The sequence below is a fragment of the Macrosteles quadrilineatus genome, unplaced genomic scaffold, assembly GCF_028750875.1.
Source record: "Macrosteles quadrilineatus isolate MER2022 unplaced genomic scaffold, UCM_ALF_1.0 Scaffold_3__2_contigs__length_128488019, whole genome shotgun sequence".
NCBI classification, from domain to species: Eukaryota; Metazoa; Arthropoda; class Insecta; order Hemiptera; family Cicadellidae; genus Macrosteles; species Macrosteles quadrilineatus.
The window spans coordinates 105,625,561-105,641,529 of NW_026542596.1; the positions used below are offsets into that span (position 1 = coordinate 105,625,561).

The window sequence follows — 15,969 nt, forward strand, 5'->3', positions numbered from 1 at the left end:
TATAGGGACGGGGGTTTATGGGAGGTTTTATGGGAGTAAAAATTGAGTTTTCTCATTTTCGACCCTAAGAACATAAAAACCAACAATTTCTTTCCAAACCATTTTGTAGAACTTAAAAAAATAATTTAGTATATTAAAACATTATTTTGCACCTAATGATTACAGAAAAAAATTTAAAAAAATTTAAATTTAATTCCCACGTTATTCATATGAAGAATAAGTAAAACTGTTGTTGTTTGCTTGTTTATGGTTATGATCACATTTGGAAAATGTATTTATTTCATACTAAACTATTAACATTAAAAAAAACTTTTTTACCCCTCCCCCCCTGTTGCAGCAAACCTAGAGTACTCGTTAAAATAATCATATTTAAATAGGGAATAGATGTGATAATTTTAATGAAACGTGTGGATCCAATTAGGCAAATGGAAATTCGATTAGTCTGCAGGGCTGCTGCGGTGGGGGTATTTTTTTAATTTCAACGCAATTATCAAAGCTAGTCGTAAACAGTGCAGACGTACTGTGAAAAATACGAAGGATAAATAGTTGTTTGCTGTTAGTCTAGTTGTGAATAAAAGCATCGTTTACTAGATAAGGTTCGTCAATTACGACAATCGAAAAAAATGTCCAGCCTTATTCATAAAATAACGTAAATTATGCTTTCTTTTGATAAGAAAATGCTGTTTTTATAATTTCAGATTAAATTACACCATTTAGGAATTCAATTTATTGTCGTGGTGTTACCGGAAGAATTAATTGACAAATTAAAAAATAATCATCTGCTGCCGCCTTGTGGTCCAAGTAATGTTTTATGTGTACATGCGTTTTGTTTGTGAACTTTCGACACAGCCTCATCAGGCAAGAAGGTTTTTATATGGATCTGACTGTAACAATTCAATATTTTCACTGATTTTTTCCATAGAATAATTTAATTTTTACCATATGTTTTTCATTTTATCTAAATGTCAATCCACCTCTTTTATTAAACCATGTATAATATTTGTCCTAACAGACTAATAGGTAATTGATTCAATATAATGTAATAGGTATAGAACATTTTTGAATAAGCTAATTATATGTAAATATGTGATAGCTTTTCTAAATAATAATTTTGTCACCTTTTGTAACAAAATTGCTTCAAATTTAATATAATTTTATTAAAAAAACGTTTAAAAATTCAAATTTAGCTCTTTAGCAAATGAGTGTTGTTATAATATATGTGTGAACAGTGGCCTAAAATTTTACTGTGATAAAGTCAGCATTGACATGTGATGGAGTGAAACAATTCCTAAACTTTCCTCACATCCAAGAGAGCTGAACTAGTGTGAAGATGTGAATTGTTAACTGGCATATTTCAGTATCAAAATTAAAAAATATATATATTTTGAACAAAATTAATGAAATTTAATGAAAGAAGATTCGTCCTTGTTTTACAAACATTAACCTCAAGAATTATTGCATTACCGGAGAACAAGACTTCAAAATTGGCGAGATCACTCCTGTATAACCTTTTTCTTGGATATCCATTAAAACATTTTAGTCCTTAACTTATATTTAAAAACCAAATTTAACTAAAATCACAAGATTGAATTCTAACGCCAACCGATCACACCAACTTGAGATAAAGATCCATGTAATAAAACCCCTGAGCCTAATTTAAAATATTGTACTAGCCTAACGCTTTTAATTAGTAAATTCAACTCCTCACATTGTAAACTCTTATTGTGAATCCTTTTTAGCGAATTTCCCATATAGGGAATAAGCTATTACCGTACTCATGGTAAGACCTGGACGCGGGACCGATTTTTTTCGTTTTGAGGTCCCTAGAGGCCAAAAACACCATCCGTTCAAATTCATATATATATATATTTATATATGTATATATTTATATATGTATATATTTATATATGTATATATTTATATATGTATATATTTATATATGTATATATTTATATATGTATATATTTATATATGTATATATTTATATATGTATATATTTATATATATCATTCTAATATTATATATATATATGTGTGTGTCCGTTAGCACGATAACTCGAGCAAAAATGATCCGATTTTGATGAAATTTAGTACAAACGTGTAAACCTACATTTATTCGAACGAGTTTGCGATCCAGCATGATCGGATCATGTGAACGGGGGTTTACGGGGGGTTTTATGGGGTAAAAATAGGTTTTTCCCCCTTTTGACTCAAAAAACATTAAATTTAGCAATTTCTTTCCAAACCATTTTGTAGAGCTTAAAAAAAAAATAATTTAGTATATTGAAGCGTTATTATGCGCATAATGGTTACGGAGAAAATTCCAAAAAATTGTAAATTTAAAATTCCCATGTTATTCTTATGGAGAACAAGTAAACTGTTGTAGTTTGCTTGTTTATGAACATATTTTGATCAAATTTGGGAAATGTTTTTATTTCTTACTAACTATTAACATAAAAAAAAACAGTTTTACCCTCCCTGATGCAGCAAACCTAAGTGCTTGTGAAACTAATTCTATTTAAATAGGGAATAAATGTTATATTTTTAACTAGACATTTCAGTGTAAATCCAATCAGTCAAATGGAAATTCGCTTAGCCTGCAGGTTTGCTGCGGCGGGGGTATTTTCTACTATAAATCTTTTTGTACTGTTATTTAATAAAATTAAGTTTCTGTATTGCAAATATGGAGTTTCCATTGTAGGCTTAAGTTAAGAATGATTACACGACAAAGGCTTTCGCGCCGAAATGCGCTACAGTAGGATACTATTGTGGATTTTTCTACCGACACAATCAGCATTTGAAACTAGGCCAACCATTTCAGAAAAACTTAAACCCCCCTAAAACCTTAATGACAAGCGTTTCTTTTCAATTGGAAATAATTTACTCATAAAGTATAATATTTGTTCTCTCAACTTAACTAAAACATAATTTTACTGAGAGATTTGTGCTATATAACTAAATGGGGAATTCAGACATTACTGCACTTTTATAATTTTATTCTATAAGTGTTAACGTTATTTTACAATAAAAAATAAATATTTTTTTCGGTAAATTTTCAAAATAGTTTACTTGTATATTTTAGCTACTGGTTGAATGAATTTAGAATATTTCTTAATTCTGTTTATCAAAATAGTCCTTTTCAATACAATTGATGTTATTTATTCTGGCCCAATTCGTATTTAATATATCACTCTTCAAACGCATTCTTCTGTTAATTAATACAGATTTCCATAGAAAGTTGATCTCATAGGATATGAAGAGCATTTTGCTTTTTTTTATTTTAGACATTTTTATATAAGTTCACAGATGTAACTAGAAATAATTTACGAGAAATTAGGATTTATTTGTTTTCTGTATATGAATGAAGAATTCTTCCCGAATTAATTGACATTTCATAATAGGAAATAGCTTAATGTAAAACTAATAAAACCCCCAAATAATTTAGAAGAATTTTCTTTCAATGATAAGCATTGGAAAATATTTTTAGTACATTCCGTTTCTTCGGTGACACTATCGTTAGGCCTATGTCGAGTCTACTTGTTAACATTGTGACAATAGAGAAACCATAAACCCCGGAGCAAATGTGTTGAAACAACCAAATGCCTTTGTGCGGCTGGTAATTAGGCATTTGTTTGTGGTAAAGGTAACAAAAGTCCCGATATCCACATTTGTGGTGTTGTTGACACGTCATTAACCGCGGTGTGTCAATTATCTCCATACTTGTGGCCGAAAATTATCAGTTAGTAATTAAATCTTCAGGTATCAGTATTACTATCCATATTATATTATCCATTTTGAAATCTGTAACATATTTCGAATTCACTCAGAAAACGTGTAACTATTTATTATTTATGTTATTAGAGCTCGACGGTAACCATACGTTGTACTGATCAATGGAATGTTTGGTATACTAATACTTTGGCCCTACTTAAATTTCTTAGAAAAACAGGCCCACTCGCTTTTACAGTTGATTAAATAAAGCTAATGGAGTAGCATTTCTCCCCGAAAAAAATACAGGATTGAGAAAAGCAGTTTAGGTGGTAAGAGACCCGTGGCCTGTATACTTTGCAACCTAGTACAGTAGTAACCTAGCCTAACCTAACCTAACTTAACCCTACCTAACCTAATGCAGTTTGTGGAGAGTCTTAGTTTTAAAGTGTTAGTTTTTTACTATCCTCCCAAATAGATAGAGAAGACCTGTAAAGTATTTTTGGGACGAAGAGTTACTAGTGAGCAGGAAGAGAGTTGGACCTCAGGCTACATCAGAGGATTTCGGGCCGAAGTGTAGAGAATGTATGTAAGGACAGGTGGACAAGGAATATTTTGTCAGAATTTTTTATATTTAATGTTATGTACTATAGTTTATAATTATATTCCCTTAATTTCACGCCAGTGGCATTTTATGATTGTAAGGGCACAGATAAAGCCCTAGTCATGTTGTTATGTGACTTTAATCCACCCCGTCGTCGCCTTTTACCTCCCAGTGACGATTGGCCACTGGGTGGTTAGATGTAGTTGTCATGTTTATTCTGAAATTAGGAATTGACTTCAATGAATTAAGTGTAGCTCAGTGGGTGAACATGTTTTTTAGAAATATTTTAATCTCAGTCTAACGTTGAATTTATCCAATTATTCAATTTATTAAAGAAATCTAACAGATTTATTTTGTAAATTATGGTTTAAGAACAATTCAATCTTAGCTCATCTTATTGATTGTGTTATTTAAAATACTTAAACGACTCAAAAACTACCATGCATTTCATAACAAAAACTTGAGCTACTAAAATGTGAAAAAGATACCTCTGATTATGGAAAAGGATCGTCGTTAGTTTGTAGTATAAATACGTGTATGGTTATTTTGTTTTACTGAAACTCCGGCAATACATATTTTAACGGAGGAGAGTCCTCAAACGCAAAGAAGTTTCTCCTCCACTCAGAGGCAACCACTTAATTATTGAATAGCTTGATCAATATATTAAAGCGAGCTCCAAACCACCAAAAGAGGTCAGATCTTAGCGTTGGCACAAAGCTAAAAGGTATTAGTAGTAGGAAGGATTGAACCAAAGTCTTCAGGACAAAAATCCTGCGTTTAAACTAAACCAACTGCATCTTGTAATTCAATAAAGTGATAGTTAAACCTATTTAATCCAAATTCTTTAAACATTATAGCTATTTCTATAAAACCATTACTATACAAACTATAGTAGTGTATAAAGTTAAAGTTAACTTATACTATTTCTGAGTAGAAGTTAAAGAATAATTTGAGTAGCAAACTGTAAGAAAATGTGTAATAATCAATAATCATTACACCCATTGTGCTCAATATAAGTTCCCTAAAAGTGGTAGTTCCTCAAGTCCTGTACAATGCGGTTTACTCGAGTTTTCTCTGTCTGTGATCATCAGAAGCATATTCTTATACGTTCTCGTAGTTCTGTTCATTAACTACAGAGCACAAACTTTCTGCAAGTTAATGCATAAACAAGTGAGTCAAACTTGGAATAGATGAGTTATAAAAGTGATTGAGTTAAGTGGGGCCAAACTTATCACAGAGAACATCTGAAAAAGATGTTTGACTGTTATCGCAAAGAAGGCGAGATGAGATGCCAACTTTTAATTGAATCTTCATAAGTATCTGACTGGGTTTTATGTACCAAGTCTGAACGGTTTCTTGGCAAAATCTTCTTTCTTTGAATTCGTGATATTACTGGTATACTAAGATCAAATAAAGTAATAGGAAAATAAGTTAGTTTGATGTTTGTTTCATTGTATTTAATATGTGTTTGTTTCTTGTCATCAATACAACATATCGATAGTATAATGTTGTGTTCCTCACATGGTTTAATTGTAGAGCCTAGTCTGGAGATGTATTTCATTACTTGGTGTTTCCACTTCATCCAAGACCTACGGTAATAGCTTATTCCCTATATGGAAAATTCGCTAGAAGTAAACAACAGTGTGTTGGAAGAGATTTTTTAAAGATTTTTCTCACCATAAACCTGGTATTCACGCCAAACTTGATTAAACACAAGCGTTTGGGATGCATAGTTTAAAAAGACACATTTCCTGAAAATGCAACCCGGTCACGGTAAGAAAAAACTCGCGAATATTAGGTAAAATTATAGGTTACAAAATTTGCAATACCGACGATCGGTATTTTTGTACATAATTTGTAACGTAAACATATCAATGACAGTTTACACAAAGAATCTTTCCCGTAACTGCTGATCGATTAAAGTATTAAAATTAAGAGATACAGTACGAACAAAAACAAATCAACACAATCTACGAGTGGATTATTAAACTATGCTAACTAAGTCAAACTATTTTGCATTAAATCAAATTTTAAATGTTAGCCACTGCTGCTAACATTTAAAATTTTTTTAAATAAATTTCTAAAAAATTTAAAATAAAATAAAAGTAGTGGCTTTGGCATTTCCGTTCCTCTCAAAACTATTTTATTCCCACAGGAGAATTGTAAACATCCATCGAGGGGTTGATTCGGAAAAAGATTTAAGTGCAAACTGTTACAACGTGCAATAATAAATTTAAAAGGCTTTGATTTGTATATTTTGTATATGATGTCCAATATAAATGCAACTCTGGTCACACAAATACGTCTTGTATACCTCATAAACAGTTATTTTTAACCTCTAGCTTTTAGATGACTTATTAATAATATTACAAAATCCCTGGTCAATATTGAAAAAGCAATTTCAAAAGATTAGATGTCAATTTCAGGAGCCTATAATGTAAGTAATCTTCTTAAAAGGCAGACAGCTCAGACGCAGAGCGTAAGTTCATGGAAAGCTTGTCCTGAATATTTGATCTAATAACTAAAATTGAATTGAATTTAAGTTCAAAAAAATTAATCACCAATGTTGATTTTTAACCAATTATTTTTCAGAAGTTATAGTTTTAATACTTAACAAGTTTCCTTTTGAGGGTTCTACTTTTATGAATTTTCAGGTTTATTGAATGCATGTGAAACCTTTGTAATTAAAAGATTGCATCGCAATAGTATTGTTTGAACAACAAGAACAAATGTATTAACAATATTTGTAAACAACATTCAATGTAAACATATCAGTGACAGCTAGAAGAAAAATAATCTTGATTTGAACAGCTGTTCGTTATTTCATAGAAGAATATGTGCTAAACATTGGGAGAAAACTTTACAAAAAATCGCACAAAATTGGGTTTTTAAACGTCCGTCATTTTATTTACAAAGTGGTGACGCCATATTTTAATGTCTAAAGACAATCTCGCCAATCCAGTGAATACATTAAAATGATTTGGAACTTGATAGGTACTCTCGTTTTTGAGGAGTAGGCCACGTAAAATGGCTCTTGGGTCGTAACAGACAGGAAGACAGACAGAAATTTAGATGAGACTTGTTTCGGTTTCTCCAATGTATAAAACGTAAAAATAACCTAAAAGTTTATGATTCTGAGCAATGTACAGACAAAATTCTAATTTTATTTATATAGATAGATGTACTGTATTAACAATGCACCAAATGTAAAGTTAATTATATTACTATCAGTGCGTATTCTAATCCTCAATGTCAATTACCTATTTAAAAACCTATGTAAAAAAGGATATGTAAAAACCCTTCGGCCCGGCAGAAGCCCATCTTTAGGTTATTATATTACGCTACAGGTCTATATTTTAAGCAAAACTAGTGCTTGATTAGGAAAAAGGACTGTCTCTGTATTAAAGATCTCCTTAAACGGAAATCCATAGAATGGTTAAGGATTTACTGATAAACCTACTTTTAATTTTTGTTTGAATTAATCAGCCTTGACACCTTTTATATTTTTACCATCGGTAAGATTTTACTTACTTTTGCCTGAATATGTCAAATGCAGTTAGTTCATGTCACATGTTTCGAGCTACTAACAGCTCATCTTCAGCATCATTCTTGTATTAAAAATATCACATTGAACGATGTTTGTTGACTATTCACAGTTTATGGATTATTTACACACACACACACACACACACACCCACACACACACACGCACAGAAATAAACATAGAAATTTCTTGAAATTGCAAGTATTACACATGTTTCAGTACGCATGATTAGATTAATATCGACTCGACCGGTCGACATATGATGACATTTGTAGGCATACAAACTTTAAGTTTTATTTCAATTCCCTCTTTGTACACTGTTACTGTTAGATTCTACTGTGGGTAATTTCTCATTCACTTGAAATTTAATTTATTTGTAACGATTGATAATTATCATCAAAATATAATCTACGATAGCTTAATTATCTTGTAAAAAAAGTACCCCATTATCATAATCAGGTTGCATTAATTGCTGGATAAACTAAAAGTGTTACAAAATTCTTAGTTACTGCTAGAGTAAAACATATGAACATTCGGTTAAGGGTTTGTAGACCTCAAATCAGGAGTGGTATTGGTGATGCAAAGCCGTACAGCAGGATTGATATGGTAATGCATATCCTTCCAAAGGATTATGTGGCTTGATGAGGTAGTCAACTACTGTACGTTTGGTCCAAAGCGGGCCTTGACTTTAGTCTCCTCACAGAGTAACCACATTCGTAAGCATTAGTTTCGAAAGCAAGGCATTCGCAATGTCTATGTGTTGCAATATGTCAATACTTCTATATATTTGCGAACAAACGTTTCTTTAGGGACAAAATTCAAAATATTAAATTTAAATATTTTAGTTTTTATATCAGCAAATATTTAATATTTATATCGCAATTATTATTAATTAAAAATCTAAATCCTTGACAACGTAAAACATTGACTTTACTATACAAAAGGAGACATTCCATGTATATGGACCAGCTGCACCAATGTATATATATATATGTTGGGTTTTCTCTTCCGAGTCAGTTCGGTTTTTCTACCCAAGCAATTTTCATAATTTTGGTCTTAAATTAAAGGTGTTCACTGTCAGATTTGCCATCAAGCATCCGCACTCTTTTATCTGACGAATATTTCGAGTTATGCACAAAAGCAACTTCCTCCCTGTACTTTCTTAAGAGACTTAAATTTGTTTATTTTTCTTTTTGAGATCGTTTGGCTCTTCTATCCAACCTATTTTCATAATTATCTACTGTATTACACAACCAAAAAAACTAAATTTGATTTTTTCGAATTCTTCAATTCAATTTTTTACTATTGATACAACCGGACTTCCCATCCCCATGTTGAAGTTTTCGCCAGTTTTTAAATCAAAATCGTCGAAGTTAATGTAAGCCACCGACATTGTGCTGATCTACAATTAAATAATGTATATATATCGATATTTTTCATTTGAATGAGTGTAGGACGTAAACTAAAGTGCAGCCGATGCTATAACTTACAATTATATCGAAGATTATTAACAAAACTTAAACCGTCTTTTACTATTACCGTCCTAACTGTCTTTTAAACCGATCACAAATAACATAAGAACACCTAAGTGTTTCATAGAACAAGCGAACCTAACGACCAATCAGATTAATCATAATTAGTTCTGCCAAACTTCTAGATGATCGAGTTTAACAAGATGAAATTAGATTCTCTGGTCAATCTCTATATTTGGTCTTATCAACTCATGAATGACTAACAATTTTGTATTTATTTTAACATCATTATACCATACACAAATGATACAAATGGATGTAGTTTATACCCGCTACCACCAAAACAGGGGCTGCTTACTTACTACTTTGACTATAATAGAAGTAGTTCACGTACCTCTGACAAATTGCGCTGAGAAAATAACAGATTTTTGACGAATATGTCGGGGTTTCAACCAAGTCTTACTTTTGTCGCAAAGTTGTTGCATTGTCGTACGGGTTTTCTTTGTCGCACAACAGTATCCCAACCAAACAACACAAAAAAGTATGCTTTCATTATGCACGTAGTCCGTGTACGCTTGGAAATAGGTTGGCAACACTTAAAGATATTACAATTACAATCAGCTGTTGTAGTGTTTCCCATTTCGTTCAACGCTTGGATTTAACCTAACCTAAAAAGGTGTTGTATAATGTTTAAAATACTAATTATTTATATGATTCATATTAACTGTATAATGTGTAACACGAGTGCAAAGTGCATTTTCTACACTCGATAAACCTTCAACACTCGACCAGGAAGAAATATGCAATACGTAAGATATCTACTGATAAATGTATATAGAAAATGTACCTTTGCAGAACGTTTTAGTAATACAGTTTTTAACTTCAATGGACCTGTGACTAAATGTGTAAATCCATTTAAAGCACTTAAATAGTAACTAAACTGTATGAGAATGGATACCAAAGCAAAACAACGTGTGTGTGGGGTTTATGGGAAAGACCTGGAAAACTAAAATTTTATGGACATTCCTTTGGTAGGCAATGTTTTAGTGAATTCGTTCCAGCGCTTAAGAAACTTCGTTGTTACAAGAGTCACAGAATGCATTAAGGTCAAGTTAAAAACCAATTGAGTTTATAACAAAAGATGCATGTAATGTTTGTATAATTTTAGGAATTCATTAAGTCAACCTATTTGAAATGGGATAAAAGTTTATTAATGAAAAAAAATTGCTTGTAATTGCTTTTTAGGCCTTCTATACGAAGGTCTACTGTACTGCTCTGGTTATTTATTCCCAAAAAGATTAGAAATGTAAGAGCGCCTGTTTTAACTGTGATGCAAAACGAAAGGTGTAGCGATATTGCATTGTACAGATGTAACGGCGCGCGCATCGTTACAGCATTTACTGATCCATTTTGGTGGAATTTGTAAACGTATACACATACAGTACAATAGTATACTAGCAGCTACCCAGCGCGCGTTGTTGCGCTTAACAACTATTATTTTTAAATGGTAATTTGTTGTTAACGATAAAAAATAAATATTAATACCAAAAACTAGAATATTAGTTTTACTTTAATGCCAGTGGATAAACAATGTTTTTGTTTTTGCATTAGGTGTATACAACGTGTTGGTACGCCTAAAAACTTATATTTTGTATATAAGTTTTTAGGCGTACCAACACATGAGCACCCAAAATACAGCTGTCTATGTGAAACGCATTCATATTCTAAATTTAAACCGGCGATAGTCAGGGATTGCCCTTGTGACTTATTAATTGTTGCGAAAGCAAGACACAAAGGAAATAATTGTAGTAGCTTGAATTTAAAGGGTAATTCAGATGAAATCATCGGTATTCTTGGGAAGACTAAATTCTCCCATGAACTCACCACTGATGATTGTTGCTACGATCAAGTTTGATGTAATTTGATTAATCGTCAGTCTGGTTCCGTTGCACAGCTTGGGTGGATTTAAGTTTCGCATTAGTATTATTGGAGTTCCTTCATTTAATGACAGTAATTGTGGTGGGTTAGTTAAAAATGGGAGGCATTTGCATATATGATACAGCAAGCACGATTATTATTAACTTAATAAATTATGTAAGATTGTGTGGGAATAGAAAAAAATAAAAAAATCAAAAGTTTCAAATATATTACTAACATTTTGTAAATGGACTTAGAACTTGCCTATAAAAGCCAACTGTCAGTTTATGATTCGTATGACTTCTTTAGAAAATAAAAAAGATCATTAACATTTGAAAATCCTTTAGTAGGGCCAACAATTCTTGCTTCAGTTAAAATTGTACCTTCAATTGATTAAAATTAAGGCCTTAAACAACTGAAGATATATATTTGGTTGTATCGCTAATAAAATGAAGCCTGTAAAGTCCGACAGAAAAGCCACCGAAGGCCAATAATTTACTAGGTAACCTCAGAATTAGATAAACATCTTACAGTAAATATCTCAGTCCAACACACCAGCAGCATCAATAATGTACAATTTACCTCTAATAAATTCACCTTTCTGTTTGACTGAAAGTGATTTAAGAGCGTTTCCTGTTTTCGTAGATTATTTATTTCACTTAACCACAATTCCAGGTCGGGTACAGGACGCTGGTTTGAAAAGGCTCGCTTTGTTTTTGCAAAGACTAACGTAAGACATATCGTTTTGAGAGGAAGCTTCAGTCTCCAAAGGGTTATCAAAGGAGGTTCCGGGCTGTCAAACTACTTTCCCCGGAAGGTAATTTGAATGGATTGTTACGGCGTGTTATGCTATCCAATACATATATCGTCAGGCATCATTGGGAGATATTGCACTTCCAGTATTATCCCAAGTTGGCAATCACTTGTTGTCCCTTTAATCTATAATTATCCATTATTTAAATTGTGACCATGGATTCTTATGACAGATTGTGATTGGAAACAGATGTGATTTTTTGTAACATATGAGGTTGAATAAACTACGGTGTTGATATAATAAACTGACTAACTTAGTGGTAAGACAGTGTAGGGTAAATTCCCCGCCCAATAGGTATCTCCGTCTACAGTAAGCTAATAAAATATTCTCTTAACCCAGCATAAAAGTATTTCAAATACTTTTATTTCTCAACTGTATGAAGATAAATATCCAAAACACCCTTTATCGTTAGTACAAACCCTAAACAACGTACGCCATAGACAATTTTGCTACGTAAAAATCAACATTTCTTCTAGACATTGTCAAAAGATTATTGAGCCATACCTTTATTAACATTTTACCTGTGCTGAGTTTCTTGGGTTTTTACGTGAGTACCCGTTTTTATTCTAGTCGTTACAATACGACATCGTTTGATCAAGATTGTAGTACCATCAATGATCCTCTAAAAAATCTATAAAACACTACATTCATCAAGATTGGACTTTGTATCCACGTTTCAAATAGGAAATTAAAGGATATAGTCAAACGAAAATTTTATATTTCACCCAACAAGTCACACCTAATGTAACAAAGTCCTATCCAACAATAAATGTTATTTTAAGATAAGACTTTCCCCATAAATCCAATAAATGATCTAAAATGTACACATCTCCTTCATCAATCAAGCACAGTGACGAAATCAACTACAGTTGACACAGGTGATAGTCGGGCGGTGATTGGCTGGATTTAACCATTACCCATTAGGCCAGCCGAGCCCCAATTGACTAATTGACTATCGATTCGAAAAGCAGACATCCTCATCGATGTTGTGACGTTTGAATCCGGTTTTAAGCGTTTGTAACACCACAGAGTGATGTTTATAAAACTCTCACATTTTGTTTAGGATTTATTAATTTTATCGTTTGTGATGATTAAATTCTTAGAGTTTTACTCAGTAACGTGTTAGAGGTGCAGAAGAAAAGCTTTATAGTTTATACCAGCACACTTTACATTTGTTGTAAAGCTACATTGACAAACCAGCCGAGCAAAGATTATAAGTTGCCTCAGATATTTTGCCAAGGTTTGATTGAGAAGTATTCGTATAACTTTTTACTAGTATTACCTAGAGAGAATTAGAGTCAATGGGTTGGAGGAACATATGTTTTCACCACACTATGATGTTTTTAGCTGTTTTACAAACGTTAATTGGTGGCTGAAAGTTACGTTTTGCTGGCCATGCCAGCTGCCATCGTAATTTGGGGACCGAGCATGTTTTTACATCCCTAGGGCCGCAAAATCAGCTGTCCGCTTAACTTTCTTAAAACATTAATGCATATTTAATACACGATCGGTATCCATAGCATTGCAATATAATTGTTTTATTGTCACCGTTGCCTAGCAACTATTTATTATTAATGTTGCTGATTTCTCAATTCATTTCTTCACATAACCTTAAAGTTGTAGTTGTGTTGACTATCAGTGTGCATTATTATTGTGGTTAATAGTGGTAATAGGTTATAGTGTGGTGAAAAATAGCGTTCGTACCACGGACCGAAATGGTTTTGCAGCTCTCGATCGTTTTAAGTTCCCGACTTCGTCTCGAACTTAAAAACCATCTCGAGCCGGCAAACCCTCATTTTCGGCCCTAGGTACGAAATATACTATTATTGTGTTGTTACCTCTTATGGATGTGTCTGTCGATTATTAAACAGTCAATTTTTCATAACTCGATTTTGTCCGTCCAATTAGTGTGCATTATACATGGTGAATAATATGTCTTAGGACGGCTTTATAAATTTAAAAGTATATAAATTTAACAGTGATATCACAATCAAATTTGGCATATCATTTCTGTTAAAAGTAGGCTACTTTTTGTGTATATGGTGACCGGATGTCAGCTATGGGGTAGAACCCAAAGGGAGTAAGTTGTAAATTTTAAAGGTTAAAGGTTATAGATTGGTATGTACATCACATTAAATGTCTTGTTTAACTAAAAACAATGAAGCAACCCGGACCTCAAAAGGACAATCGAGTCAACAATTACAGCTGTTCAAGGATTAATTAACTTGCAATGCGTAGGGGGTGGAGGTCCCTATAAGAGGGGGAAAACCATTAACGTAAGCATAGGCCGATATACACACACAATTAAAGTCCTTTAGTAGTAAATGCAATGCAACAAATTTGAGCCCAAATTAACGATGAAAAGGTGGCAGCCGTTTAAAGATTCAAAATGGCAGATTCAAGAAATCTTTGAATGGCTGACATTTTTGACTCAGTTGTCCATGCCATGAGGTCCGGTTTGCAGCATTGATAATAAGACCTCAATTTGATGTACATTTCAACATATATGCTTATCTTTAAAATTTTGAACTTATTCCCTATGGGCCGCTCCCATATGTGACATCTGATCACCATGTACACAAAAAAAGCTTACTATTACCACTATGCCAAATTTTGTTGTGATATCTCTTTTTTTTTAAATTCATAAAATTGTCCTAAGACTTAACTGTCACCCTGTATATTGTTAGTCACGCAGCTCAAGAAAAACGGAGTTATGGTCACCGAGAGTAAATTGATGTTGAAATTGTTGGTAGATAAGTAGTAATACCAATGAGATCTAAATTGACAAAATAAATTGGTATTTTATCCCTTACTTTTGTTCCTACATTATTATAATTTGTCTTTTTAAGGGAACGGTAAAAATTCTGGCCTAGTTACTATCTAAAAAGTTCTTTTGTTAGATGACATCATTGATTAATCACCCATGTCTAACGGAAACAATAAAATATGGTTTGATTATTTAAGATTTTTCAGAACTGTTAGTCGAGTTTAATGAACATCCAATAACTCCAGTAATTTGAGTGCAAATAATGATCAAATAACACAAAAAAAACTATTACGACAAATGCATACAATATTTATCGATTTAGAAAAGTTTTAAAAACTGTAGCATTTGACTGAGCTTAATGTCAATTTTATTTGTAGGAAATAATATAAAATAAATTAATGGTAATTGGAAGTATTTAAGTTTAACAAATAGGCTAATTAATAACCGCAAATAAAAATTATTAAATCTTAATTTCAAAATAACTTTAAAATTGTAAACGAATACCAAAGAACTTTTTTCCAGTAATATCTTGGTGGGCTTTTAACTTTCATAATTACCAACAACCTACAATATATTCACTTTCGATTAGCATCATCAATAACAGTGTGTTGCCAATCGTAAATAATCAATAAACCACAATTAATATGTTTATTGATTAGTATTTAACACAGTCTTGGTGCATTGCAGATTCACTTAAAGGAATAAACTGTGTACATTCAACAAAACTACAACTAGTTCTTACCTACATAGTAAGATCGTGATAAGTTTTGTGACGAGTGTTTAAACCCCACACACAACATGGATGTTGCTTGAACGCGAGCTGAGACACAACTGAAGCCGTCTGAACCTCGGCGGGCCTCGGATAACATCGGTTAACTTCGTCAGGTCTCGGAACCATCCATAATAACAAGTTGTATGGTATCTTTGACCATGTATACTAGAATTAAACATTAAAACTACCCCCTTGTATATTTATCAACCTCATATAGCTGGAGATAAGTTTAAGGGTTGCTCCGTTAGTATTTGTGTATTCATAAAAAAATATTTTTTCCTACAGTTACTTAACAATGTACATGTTTTCTCACTGATTTGAGAAAGCAAAGTGGCCAATTCGCTCACCAGTGAGACAATGTTAACAATGTTA

General features: G+C 32.4%; 1 protein-coding gene across 1 annotated transcript in view; it reads right to left on the reverse strand.

The window, feature by feature from the left end:
* Positions 1 to 15,650, reverse strand: part of LOC128988349 (zwei Ig domain protein zig-8-like) — a 37,676-nt gene extending 22,026 nt beyond the window's left edge. The window contains exon 1 of the mRNA XM_054409561.1: positions 15,572 to 15,650. The gene's annotated coding sequence lies outside the window, so the exon portion shown is untranslated. The remainder of the gene's footprint in view (positions 1 to 15,571) is intronic.
* Between the last annotated feature and the right edge of the window lie 319 nt (positions 15,651 to 15,969).